Here is a 13,297-nt window from a genome sequence, read left to right as displayed (position 1 = left end):
GTGATGATTAAAAGAGTTAAGAGATTAAAGAACAGTCAAGAAAGAGAATAGACAGCAGTTGTTAATCTCATGGAAATCACGCTGTGCATCATGGGAAGCACTATCACTGCAAAAACCATTATATACTTGAAAAACTATAATGCCTCTTTGTATAATTCCTACACAGACAAGCAAAAGACACCCAATCCTGTTCAGAACAAATATCGTAAACAGTACAGCTTTGCCTTCAGATGACAAGTTGCTACCTAGTTCCTTTGAAACATGCAAGGGCCTTGACTCACAGGAAAAATTCAGCACTTGAGTTTTAAAGGTCATATTGTTTTCTGCAGCAGCAACTGCTACTTACGTTTCTAGAGAATGAGATGAGATTTCACTTCATCATTTCATGTTTAGAGAGAAGCAGATGGGCCACTTTATGGGAGAACAAAACCCTCTCATGTTTTGCATAAATCACATCCATAGAGATGGACTGATTTCACAAACTCTCATTCTATTTACTAGCAGATTCTAATAGGTAGAGGGATGAAAACAACTGTTTCCACTCAAGTTGTGGTCCCAACTGTGGATAGATAGATGGGAGAATGGGTGGTCTGGTCTTTCTCCAAAGGCTTCATTATCTAATCTGCACATTTCAAATCAGGAGCTCAGCGTGTATCTTCTATTCCCTCTTGAATGATTAGATCTCAGGGACCAGCTGAGGCCTGAGGGATGGTTAGTGTATAGCCAGGCTGAAATGAGAGTGCTTCTGCTAATGGGAGAGAAGGAGTAAAAGAGAGAAGACACAGAGATAATCTATTAAAATGCAAAAGAACAGGCAGATGGACAGGCAGCCTATCATGGTGCGAAGCATCTTGAATTCAAATCACGGGTTGCTGCAAATGTGTTCTCCCTCTGCTGATCATCTTGTTCAGCTCAGGGACGGCTGATGGAGATCTCCACCAATCAAACAACTCTGATTATTGGCTGATTATAGCCAAAATTAGGTTTGTAATAATGAAAATAGTTAATGAGCCTTAAAATGACACAGTGAACATTAAGAAGGAATGCCAGTGGAGGATTACAGCTAATATCATTTGCACTCTTGTAAATCCTAATCATCTTAAAAAGCATCGGTGCAAGTTCTTACAGCTGTACAGCCAGATCAACTCAGACTCTCTTTTCTTCTGTACAATAGCTGACACGGACTAACACCATAAAGTTAAAGACTTCTACTTTTATGGAGCTGCTTGTCATAAAAAATGTTCATGCCATTGAGCTTGCCACATAGTTTTAATGTGATTTGCAGTGAGAACAAAATAAATCTTATTCCCAGTGCTGCCAACTGATAGTCAACTAAACCATTAGTCAGTGCCAAGAGTCTTAGTCGATCATGTTTTCATTTGTTTGTTCATCATAGAAAAAATAAAATGCCTCTAATTCCATTCGGAAGCTGAGTCTTGGCGCCTGTGCTGTAGCACATGATAGTGGGTGGCGATAATGCTCCGCCCAGTAGCAAGTCACCATCGGAAGAAGAAGAAGAAGAAGAACCGGGCTGTAGCTGTCATTAGCAAGTTAGCTCAGTTAGCAGTCCTATGGTATGCAGCTTCTGAAATCAATGGAGGCCAGTTGACAGGGAGTCCAGCACCTGAGGGGATTTAACGTCACAGCAGCTCCAACTTTTGTTTGTAATTTAGCAATTTAATTTGTAAGCATCGTCCATAGAGTTGATAAGTCTGAGCGTGTTAAACTACAAGAACTGTGTGAAGTGAGCTAACCAAACAGTCATTCCCACACGTTCAGAGTCATTAGCATTGAACAGGTGACTCACTTTGTGCCCCCAAAATATATATTTAAATAATTAAATTAATACCATAATCATGTGATGACTAGTGGACTTATGGCTTGAACTGATGACTACTGATCGACTAGGAAAATCTTGCAAACTAATGCATACAGATCTCGCGAAAATTTCGTAAATCAAAGGTTCCCTTCTAGATACAACTCAGACTGATGGAAGAAAATGTTTCTGAGTTCTCCGGACTCCATAAAACAACTTTAAGACATACTGTGATCTCACTAGTAAATATAATGCGTGGAGAAATATCAGCAGTCAGATTGGGCTTAGAGATTTGTGCATCATGCAGTTTCTGAATTTAACTAATTCCAATGCTAAAGTTAGCTTAGCTTTTTGTATACAAGGCAGACATGATTTATAGCACTGTGCTTTGCCTTTGCACCCTACCTCACCATGAGCCCAGGACAAATTTCTTATCATGTGAAGGCCCCCTTACAGACCCTTTTAGTCTCCTGTGCAGTTTCACTCTATCACCCTTCATGTATGACTGGAACATCAGGCCTCCAGAGAGACAAATTACTGCTAATTCTCTACTCAATCTGCCTCATTGGACTGTATGTAAACATTAACCTACAGCATGCAGGGATCAGAGTGTAGTCTGAGAGGTCACACAGGGTTCAAGCCTTTGATCATCCACCAATCAGATGAACAGTACAGTCAGCTGCCAGCTAAAACAGTCTGAGGAGCTTCAGGTAGTGGTGTAAACAAAGAAACCCAGTCAAAACAGATCCATATAAGTCCAAGAGAGACCAGTTCCCTAAACTACTCGTGCATTACTGATGCCATTTCTGCCTCAATGACATAAACATCAGATATATTCAACTACAAATTAGATTCCCAAAAATGTTAAGAGAAGAAAAGCAGTGTATAAGTGTCAAATGAATTGTGATACCTTGGTATTATAAACAGAGTAACATATTCTAAAGATATTAAATGTTCTTCCCTGTAATTCACTCATGCAATGGTATCATTACATGTCCACAGTTTGGTTTGGTTCAGGCAATAAAACTACTTGGTCAGATTTATTTATATCACATGACAGAAGTAATGTCACTTGCACAAAGGACATCACTAAAGCTGCAACAGTTAATCAAATAATCAATTATTAATTAATTATTAAACTAACCACCAACTGTTTTTATAATTGATTAATGGAAACAAAAGACAAAAAGTCTGTCTTCTTTGCAAAACCCTAATGAACACTTTTCACCATTTTCTGAGAATTTGTGAACCAAACCTCGAAACAACAATCGATTAATCAAGACAATAAACAACAGATTAACTGACAATAAAAATGACAGTTAGTTGCAGCCCTAGACATCACGTCCATAACAAAATTTTAAGTAACTCAAAACTTTAAGTAACTCTGTTTACTTTTGGTTTCACACAGGACTCGCAACCTGGACTTGTGGGTGGAAGTCCTGTGCTTGTTTGAGCCGTCCATCCACCCCATGCAGATTTTCTCGCTTGTTATACAGTCATACCTACTATGTCCACTAGGGGGCACCACCTGACAATGAATGGACATGTTTGTCAGAATACGTTGCTTGCACAACCGACCAACATGGTGAGAACAGGCTGGCTTTACAATATTGTTAAATTATTCAAAAATATATTTCCTTAAAAAAATATTCCCCGTCTTTTAGCACCTCTGGCTTTAAAGAAAATATAGTCATGCTAATGTCATACAGTGCCTTGTGTTATCTGCACTTGCCAGATACAGCAGTGAAAGAACAGCATCATATAAATTCCTGAAAGTTGCACTTTGCAATGCTCTATTTGTTTCAAATGAATATTAAAGTGTCCCAGAATTATTGACTTATTGAACCTGGAGAGCTGTCGGCCCCTCAGGGCTGCAGAGGCATCAGGTCAGTTCACTTCATGGCCTGGAGGTTTGACTGAATGTCAGTTAACCTCCCATTCACCTCCACCCGGAACCTTCCTACACAATTAAGAGAGTGTTTTTCACAAATTATTCCAACAGTCCCTGGAGGTGTGTGTGTGTGTGTGTGTGTGTGTGTGTGTGTGTGTGTGTGTGTGTGTGTGTGTGTGTGTGTGGAATTGCATTGGTCATGTTGTGGGAACATGAACCTGTTTACACGCTCACATCATGGGGACTCGTCTTCCTTATGGGGACCTAATGGAAGTCTTGGGTTAGGTTAAGTCTCCAGGAAAATAATGTAAGTCAGTGTAATGTCCTCTGATGTGATGGAAACACTACTCTGTGTGTGTGTGTGTGTGTGTGTGTGTGTGTGTGTGTGTGTGTGCATGCGTGCGTGCAGATATCCCCATGTGATGAGCAGACTGTTCATTTGAAGTTCACACAGCATACACTGAGCCAAAGTGCATATTTCTTTCGCAGTTCTGGAGGCGTGTTGATGTGTACGCTTGTGTGCATGCACAGTGATAGCGTGTGTGTTACTAACAGACATACCGGCAGCACTCTGAGAGTGAAGGGCGTGTCGTATCAGTCCCGCGTGTGCGTTTTCATTGCCAGCATTGTTTAGAGGTCTGTGGAATGGCAGGGACGTGTCACTCGCGCTCTTCTTTTGGCAAGCAACAATGTTATATTTCCTACTCGCTTCAGGAAATCAGCAACTTGTGCAACAAAGAGAACTCTGTTGACTTTATGTGGAGGCAGATTCATGCTGCTGTGGACAGCTGCACATTCAGCGTTAAATCTGATACAGGCACAATGATACAGGAGGAGCAGGAGAAAGGCCCTGAAATCTGCCTCTGATATTAAATCTTATTAATAGCAGACACATTAGAGGATTAATGACAGCACTTTATGTTTTCCTGAACGGTTCGTGTTTCTTTTCTAAAGCAGGAAATGTTTATTTGATTGTAGAGTTGCAACGATTAACCGAATAATCCAGTGCTTCACAAAGTGTGGGCCCTAAAAGCCCTGCAGGTCGGCCTTGAAAAACTTACCATAAGATACACTGCCTGGCCAAAAAAAGTCACCACCTGGATTTAACACAGTAAATAGGTAAGATCCTTCTGTTTCTGATGCAGTGAGGAGCTTCTCATGTCAGAAGACATATCCTGTGGTCGTGGAAAAGATGTTACTCTGTTTCAGAAGAGTAACAAATTAGTCAAATTATTGGCCTGCATCAAGCAAAGAAAACAACTAAAAAGATTGATGGAACTACTAAAACTGGGTTAAGAAGTGTCCAACACATTATTAAAACCTGGAAGGATAGTGGTGAACCATCATCTTCAAGGAAGAAATGTGGTTAGAAAAAAATTGAATGATCATGATCGGAGATCACTTAAACATTTGGTGAAATCAAATTGTAAAAAACATTATCAATATTAACATTATTCATTATACTGAATGATCAGGTTTTTACATCAGTGGATTTTTTTCTTCCCTGATGACACGAACATATTCCAAGATGATAATGTCAGGATTCCTCAGGCTCAGATTGTGAAAGAGTGAGACATCATTTTCACACAAGGACAGTCCACCACAGAGTCCAGATGTTAACCCCATTGAGAATCAATGCAACTCTGGACAGAAATAAATGTTGTGACGTTGTGACTATTTTGATAATTGATTAATCCGTTTGAGTAATGATTTGAGAAAAAAAAAAAAGTTGAAATTATAGTAGCTTGTTAAATGTAAATATTTTCTGGTTTCTGAGGACGTCATCTTTTGGGAACACTAATCCACATTTTTCAATATTTTATGAACCAAATAACTCAATGATTAATCAAGTAAATGATCAGCAGATTAATTGATAACGAAAATAATTGTTACAGGAAACTAATAAAATTGCGACATTAATAATTAATCAAGAAAATAATTGGCAGATCAATCATCAATGAAAATAACCATTAGTGGCAGCCCTGTTTGACTGAGATGTGTTTCAGGGAACTTAACTTTTTGCTGTTGTTTTGGAGAGTTAGATGAGAAGGTTTAACATGAAGTCCAGAAGCAGGGTAAACAGCTAGCCTGACTCTGTGCTAACCTGCCAGTGGCTCTCTGATTTAACATAATCAACATGAAATGAACATGTTTAATCTGTACACAAACAAATGTATAAATGACAGTTGGTGGTTTTGGTCAGGGTTGTGAAGTAACAAAGTGCAGCTTAGCTTCCTACACAGGTACTCCTGCTGCTTCTCCAAACTGGAGGCGTGTCAACCACCGTCTACTGTATGTAGTACACTGACTATAACTACCTCAGACAGACCCACTTCAAAAAATCCGAACTATACCTTTAAGCTGCAAGTTTAAGAAATTACTATTGGTGAAAAAGAAATTTAAAAAAACAACAGAAAAGAACCTAGGTCACAGTTGAACTCTATTCTTGTCAGTATGAACAGTCTGCAACATGAGAAAGCCTGTTAATGGAAAAAAAAACTGCCTAAATTAGCGTCTAGAAGTAAAAGAAATATTAATTCATGATTTTTGGCAGATTCAACTCATGATGCACATTGCTAGGATGTCATTGTTTCCTCACCCTTTATTACCTATGACCTCACTGTCTGTAACAATGAACCCAGCACAAGCAGCTCTGTTAAACTCACCATTTAAGGATGTTTGGTGTGGTTGGACAACTGGAGGCTGATTTCCCCAGTCTCACACAGCTCGGCAGGGAAACAATAACAAATACAGCGCGAGCCAATTACACAGGCGGGGGGAAATTAATTAGGCAGAGGAGGATTGTGGTTACAAATACAGCTGTGAAGGTTGTTGTGACTGCTCAGCGGTTTAGCTGCAATGCGACAGCGAGGCGGAGAGCTGGTTACCAGCTAACAACTGGCTGGACGGGGAGTTAACCCCCCTGCAGCTGTTGTTAGTCTTCACTTCTCATTTTTCCTCCACGTTCCTCAATGTGTCGACAGGTCGTAATTTATTTACCTCATGTATTACCACACTAGCTTTATTGTTCAACTCATCATATTCAAACTGATGTGCATCCTCAATTCCAAAAGTAAAACAGAAATAAAAAGAGAATGCAAAGATTTCGAATGATTCAATTGAATACAGTACGAAGACAAGATATGTAATGTTCAAACTGATTAACTTTATTGTTTTAGAGAATATTCACTGATGCCTGCAACATGTTCTAAAAAGTAAGCATTTGGGAACAGAGAACACTAATTGTTGAAGTTTAGAAAGTGAAATTCTCTTATTCTCTCTTGATCGTGGTTGATTCAGGTGCTCAGCAGTCTCTGCTGTTGTCTTTTGTACTTCATAATGCACTAGGGCTGCATGATATGGTAAAAAAAAAAGTCATATTACAGTTGTTTTGACTCAAAAAGTAATTGCAGTACGCGATACTGTTAGTGGCAATGATCATTTTTAGTGGTAATAAACATATTTTCTTCCATTTGGAGAACAAGATTTTTAGGTCACAGCATCTGTGCAGCACTTCAGTACGTCATTATAATGCTGTTTTCTCACACATTTTGCAGTTTGGTTCTGGTTTCAAGATTTGGATATTGTGCTTGGCCATCTTATGCAGCCCTATAATGCGCCACACATTTTCAGTGGGAGACAGGTCTGGACTTCAGGCAGGTCAGTCTAGTACCCGAACTCTTTTACTATGAAGCCACACTGTGCAGAATGTGTCGTTGTCTTGCTGAAATAAGCAGGGACATCTCTGAAAAACAACATCTGGATGGCAGCATATGTTGCTCCAAAACCCGCATGTAGCTTTCAGCATTAATGGGGCCTTCACATATGTGACAGTTACCCATGATGCCATGGGCGCTAACACTTTTGAAGTTAGTGCTGCCAGTCTGGATAGTCCTTTTCCTCTTTAGCCCGGAGGACACAACATCCATGATTTGTGAAAACACAATGTGGACTCGTCAGACCACAGCACACTTTTCCACTTTGCGTCAGTCCATCTCAGATGTCTTTCTCTTTGCATGGTCTTAACTTGCATTTATAGATGGAGCGACAGACTGTGTTTACTGACAACAGTTTTCCAAAGCTATCAAGTTGAACATTAAATATCTTGTCTTCATGCTGTAGTCCACTGAATACAAATCGAAAATGAATTTACACAAAATCACAACTTTTTTTGGAATGGTGGTTGTATTTCTTCAGCAAAATGCTCTGATAGTAAATGTCACCATAATGACTATTCACAAATATTCACTAGGAACAGAAATCAAGTCCATATTTACCCCTTAAGACACCGTCTTCACTGTTCATATGTTATAATGGAGATACATGTGAGGCTGAACAGGCAGCACCCTTCTTATTCTGTCCACTTCATCCTTGGTTACACAGCCCCTCTCTCAGCAGTAACAGGTGGATCCCTCTTAGTTTAACAAGCAGCGCCTCCCTGTGCTCGCTTTAAAAATGGACACTGAATCATTAGTTGGGTTATGTTGTCATCTAGTGGTGAATGATTAACATGTCACCCTGAATCACCAAGTGATGCAGTTGGGTTGACACTTTGTGTGAGATGTGAAGTTAGAGATAAAAATTTTAAGGGGAAGGTCAGATTGACTTTTTTGTCATATATACAATTAAACAATTTTACAACCAGATTTATTCTCTGGATTTAAACCCGATACTAGTATTTAGGAGCAGTGGACACCTGGGGACCGACTCTAGTTCTAAGCCAGCATCCTGCAAACTTACACAAAAAAGGCCCAAACTGGGATTCAAACCCACAACTTTCTTGCTGTGAAGTCAACATAGTACTAACCACTGGATTTAATGTAATAAATCCAATAATTTCATTATCTAACATAATTAAAATGTAATTTTTAATGCAAAGTTGACTACCTTTAACCTTAGCTTGTTCTTTTGTTATCTTTGTAATCTTTGTTATTCAATTTTATTATTTTCATTGCTTTTAAATGAATTCTACTGTATGTCATTGGCATCACAGGCATACACTTATTCTGTCTTTTTTCAGTTTGTCAGTCATCTGTTAAGCTCTTTGAGTTGCACTAATCTGTATAACAGGTGCTATATAAATAAAGTCTGATTGATTGATAGATTGGTTTTCATGGTTATGACAGTTTCATGTCCCTTCTTCTTCAGCCTGTGTAAAGCACTTTGAATCACCTCTGTGTTGAGAGGTTCTATACAATTGAAGTTGCCTTGACTTGTAGCCACTAGAGGGCACTGTAGTGCAGCACAGATCTGGCATAACTGAACGTTTGACAGTACATTCCTTCATTTAATTTACCATGAAAAAGGACATATATGTGCACAGTGTTAAAGCAGGTGAGATGGCTGTTATCAGCTGCATTCTGTCACTTCAGCAGCTCAGGAAGACGTGACATTTGGAGACACATTTTGGGACCAAACTAGGAATAAAAACTGCCAGCATAAACAGCAGTCTTACAGATGCCCTTTCTGATAAAATCTGCCTCTCACTGGGTGGAGTGAAACAGTAAAGAGCTCATGGCTTCACTGCAAAAAGTACTAGAGGCACTTAAGCCCGGTTGCATAAACCATCTTAAGTTTCAAACTTATGTTTGTCCCTTTTGCAGAATATTTCCCTGAGCTAAGGATTTCACTTCAGAGTGTTGCACTTACTGTCATAATACATCACATGGACATTACAATTACCATGGTTACACTTCACTCAGCATTCTTTAATGTAACTTTGCTGCATTCAAATGGAACTGGTGAACTCGGAGTTGTGAACAGAACACTGTGAACTCAAAGTCACCCCATTTGAATGCACAAATACAGCATTATTGTTTGCAACTAGCTAACGCATTTAAATCAGTCTGTGTTAGTTTCTCCAAAAAGGATCACCAAGAGAAACTAAAAGAAAAGAAAGATTAGAAAGTTGTTGAAAAGCACAAGCACATAATCCAAAGTTAATTTAACTATGCAGAAGATGTGGTAAAAATAATCAATGTGAGAAATCTTGCTATATGCAGACAATGTGGTTGCACAGGTCCGCCACACAGTCCAATGTATTGATGGTCACGTTGAAAGGAAAATTCAGCATCTGTCTCGTTTCAGCAAGTGTTATAATAAATAAACTTCCCAGAGTTTTTGGATGTAGAGGAGCCCCAGTGTTTGCCATTTATTATCATTTTTCAGTAGGTTTAATTTGCTGGGCTCAACTTGAGATTTGTGATGTAAATTCAAGATAAAAGAAGAAGCTGTTGAGTTTTTCACGAATCTGGCCTCCTTTACATTTAAGGTGCACCAGATGCATGCTTTTAAATGTTAAATACATGCTTCTGTTCCATCTGAGGTTTGGAATCCCCTCCATATATAGTACAAAATAAAGGCCCCCAAACAACATTCTGCATAGGGCCCCCGAAAAGCTACAAATGACCCTAGATGAAGTCATGAAGAAATATGAAAATATTACTGTGACAGCAGAGTTTCATTAAAAGCTGATGTTAATATATGAGACAGAGTTATGTTAATGTTTAGCTAGTTACAGCTGCTAGAAACTTGTGATAGTCAAAAGTGTGCAGTGGGTTTTCTCTCTCCTGGAAAATTTGTCTTTGTCTTATGTTCCAGAGGTTATTTCTCTTTCACCCCCCCTCCGCTGAAAAAAGTAAAAACATGTCCATGTGGTGTTTTTCATGTGTTACAAGAAAAATCAGGAGCAAATTGAGCAGTAAACTCGATGTATGAGGATTTCTTGCTTTGAAACTGCAGTGAGAAAGGGCAGTCAAAAATAGCAATTCAGTCAGGCTGGGTATGTGACGTCATAAACCTAAGAAACCAATCCTGTTAATGGAGGGGTGGCGCTATACGAATCATTAACAGCAATGACCAGCCTACAGGAGAAGCTGGACGTAGCTAGTTACCACAATTAGCTAGCAAAACAGAGGAGAAGCCACGAGCAGCTACTTCTATTTTCACATTCATGAATCCTTGAATACTGAATGATGGCAAGGTGTAGAGCTATATGCAAGCTATTTTAACAAGATATTTGAACTTATTTTGCAAAGGAAAAAAAATTAAACCAGACAATTTATTACTCCTTGCAGAGCATTTTATATTATTTAACACATGACTGTAGGTGGACTTACTAAAGACCTTTTAGCAACACATAAGGGAATACTTAGGTTTCTAATACTTTGAGACTAAAGGGTTTTCCCTTAAATAAATCCTTATGGTGATTTTATGTAACTCATATTTTCCTAAGACATCCTTAGATGAAAATTTAAAGGAAACCTTAGCCTAAGCTTTTATGCAACCAGGTTTTTATCTTTATTTTGGTATTACTGGTAATCTGTGTGTGAGAGAGAGCGGCCAGTTTGAAGAATTTGCATAAACTGTTTTCATTATCTTGGACAGATTGATTTTGAAAAGGAGACCACACTCTGTTCGGCTGTTTTTTCTGGCCGACCGCAACGTCCTGAGATACATTTTTGTGATGTTTGTTTGTTTCAAGATGTTTAAACCATGATGAGGCCGTCAGAGGAACGGTTCCAAATGTCTCCTCCTGGCATTAAAGACCATCAAGATTGTGAAGAGCAGGTAATCAGGCCCGTTGGAGGACAAAATAACTTTTCGGGGTTGTGTCTCAGCTTTTGTCCTTTAAAGGGCAGTCAGCTCAAACATGTATGTCCTCAGAGCTGCAGGCCTGTGTGTGTGTGTGTGTGTGTGTCTGCATTTTATTATGTAAGAAAGAAAAGAAAACAAGAGTTGGACAGGGAACGAAGGTGGAGCGGAGACCAAAGCGTGTCAGACAGTGTTGGAGAATGTGTGTGTGTGTGTGTGTGTGGAGGGGGGGTTGATGAGAGGAGATTGCATAACCTGTCGAGGACGAACAACATGTGGTTTCCATGTAAATCAGCCCGTGCTGCAGACTGATGCTGACGTGAAAGAAAACTTTTAATTCATTTACTTCTTCCCAAGGAACCTGTGGCAGCGTGCCGCCGGGCTGACGGGTGTGTGGGTGCTGCTGCTGCTGCCACCCCGCACTACTGACACGGCTGATTAGATCTGCGGTGTGGAACGACACAAGTCTCAAAATGACGCCACAGCTTGTCTGTTAGTGTAAAGTTCTTATTTGAGGCATTAATGTTTGGTTGTTAAGAACACAAATTTTAACACAAAAAAGTCTGTTTTATATTAAAGGGATAGTTTGGATTATCTGAAGTGGGATTGTATGAAGTAATACAGTAGATGGTGGTCGGCACGCTCCCAGTTTATAGAAGCAGCAGGAGTACTGCTGTGAACAGAGTCAGCAACAAAATCAGTATAAGTTTATTATTTAAAATATTTTCACCGTAAGCGCCTGAGCAATGGGGCGTGAGGATAAACTGCACGGGGAGCAAATATGTGCTTCTGTATCCCCTTTTGTTGATCATATAACTTTGCTTTTTAAACACATTAAGATAGTTTGCATAAAATATTGTTCATAATCATCATGAAAATCAAATTTTATTATAAGACAGGTGCGCCCTCTCCAGCACCAAAAAGAAAAAAAGTAGGTAGTTACATTTTTAAAGTAACCCCTTAAAGCCTGGAGACAAACTGTTTAAGAAATTAAGAATTCTCATTAAAATATGTGCTGGTTGGTAGATCAGATGCACACAGAATTAAACACAGACTCATTATACTGTTCATTCACTGTTTACTGTGTCTGATGGTATTTGAGGAGAAATTATCAAAGTATTCTGATACAATTACTAATCACTTGTTGGCAGCGTAATCTGAGGTTAACAGGTTAACTAACTGGATTTCTCTGATTGGTCCTGCACCGTGATGTTGTTTCTATTTTCTGATTTTCAGACAAACTAATGGTGAAATTTCCACCTAGTGAAGACTTTTTTTTTTCACTACAGGCCATGATCATGAATTGAGTGTGTTAGTGTTAAAATGTCTGCTGTGTGCATGGTAGTATAGTGTTTTATATTTTAAAATGTGTTATCAAATTGTAACATTTTTACTAAATGTAACTGTAATGGAATACTTAGCTTTTATGTAGTATCCTGATTATGTAATCCCTTTACAAGTAATCTGTTACTCCCTAAACCTGTTTGGCTTTCATTCAACAGTGCAACTAACCAGTGGAGGCTATTAACAACTTGAGGACACAAAATCCAAAATGTGTAAAGTTTGTATGAAAATATAGTTTGTGATAAATTATATTGATGCCGACTTGACAAGAAGACAGTCAACATATGACACTTTTTATCTTGTGTTTCTACAGTTATGCGTTTTCCCGGACACATAAGGAATTTGTCTGGAATCTTTCATATTTCTTAAACAGAATTTGGTGCGCACGGAGCTTTAGTTAACTCAGACTGGTTATATGTATATTTGTAACATTTTGCCTCCACTGCAGGAGAAAAACTAGTTACATGTAAATTTAATTACAAAAGAAGTGTGATTGTTATCTCTAACTACCAAAACTACTAATTAGACCCTGAGGAGAGATTTTGCTATCAGCTGCTCTTTAAAAGGTTAAGAGTAAAGTTTGAATTTTTTAAATTTGAACTGTTACATTTCATTTCATTCGTGTGTCAGTTTAATTCCAGCAAATGAACATT

This window comes from Lutjanus erythropterus, chromosome 4 (assembly GCF_056507025.1).
Source record: "Lutjanus erythropterus isolate fLutEry1 chromosome 4, fLutEry1.hap2, whole genome shotgun sequence".
Lineage (NCBI taxonomy): Eukaryota > Metazoa > Chordata > Actinopteri > Lutjaniformes > Lutjanidae > Lutjanus > Lutjanus erythropterus.
The sequence above is the reverse complement of the archived record's forward strand: the minus strand, read 5'-3'. Positions refer to the sequence as shown.